At 47.1% G+C, this 944-nt stretch overlaps 1 non-coding gene across 1 annotated transcript; it reads left to right on the top strand.

Annotated features, from left to right (window-relative positions):
* The first annotated feature begins 252 nt into the window (after nt 1-252).
* Trnat-cgu (transfer RNA threonine (anticodon CGU)) lies at nt 253-326 on the top strand. The gene has a single exon. It is a non-coding gene; the product is annotated as a tRNA-Thr (tRNA).
* Nucleotides 327-944: the final 618 nt, after the last annotated feature.

Raw genomic sequence — 944 nt, 5'->3', positions numbered from 1 at the left:
CTTCCGGACATGTCCGTAAGAACAGATACCATCTTAGTATATATATAGTTAAGGCTCACCGGCCACTTAACCATCTTCTTCTCCTGTTCCTGTGCGAATGCACAAACAGTGCCCGAACCCTTACGGGAATCGGCAACGCGCCGCGAGTAATGAGTATAATGGGCGAATGTAGTGCGGGACAATACGTTGAGAATGTGGGTTTCGCGGCAGGCGTGCCAGCGAGAAGTCCCTGCAGTCGCGCTATCCTCTGTGTCCTCGGTGGCTCAGATGGATAGAGCGTCTGCCACGTAAGCAGGAGATCCCGGGTTCGAGTCCCGGTCGGGGCACACATTTTCATCTGTCCCCGTTGACGTATGTCGACGCCTGTAAGCAGCTAAGGGTGTTCATTTCATTGTAATAAATATAATAACAAAATAATAATTTGATACAACCAAAGGGTGAGGGCAACTCCCAACGGAATCACAGACGAGCGAGCTCTCAACACTTCGGAGCCTTCCCACTAGAAACGGTCCCCGAAATAAACCGCTGAGAGCTCGCCGACATGCCTCCCACAACTGCCCATCACTTACGCACCTTGGTTATGTTCTGTAACACACGACAGATAAAATCAACAGAAGATAAAATTCAAAAATACAGTATAACATCCCGACAGCACATGATAACCACGGCGCCGTTAACTCGGGCGCTCTTAATAAGTGCCGGAAGCCAACACACACGAATCTCAAACAATTCTCGCTTCTCAAAACGAAACAGTAAAAGCCAAGCGCACATGAATAGACAAACAACAGTCTAGGAAGTGCCTTAACGACACCAAACGCGACTATTCCACCATGTTAATAACAACACAGTAAAAAAAATACAGAACATACCACTAAATGCTGTTACACAAACCAAATTGACGAGATCGTGTTGTTCAAGTCCCAGAAGACCACATATACCAAGCA

Source organism: Schistocerca cancellata, chromosome 10 (genome assembly GCF_023864275.1).
Source record: "Schistocerca cancellata isolate TAMUIC-IGC-003103 chromosome 10, iqSchCanc2.1, whole genome shotgun sequence".
Lineage (NCBI taxonomy): Eukaryota > Metazoa > Arthropoda > Insecta > Orthoptera > Acrididae > Schistocerca > Schistocerca cancellata.
This window is presented reverse-complemented; position numbering and strand designations above follow the sequence as displayed.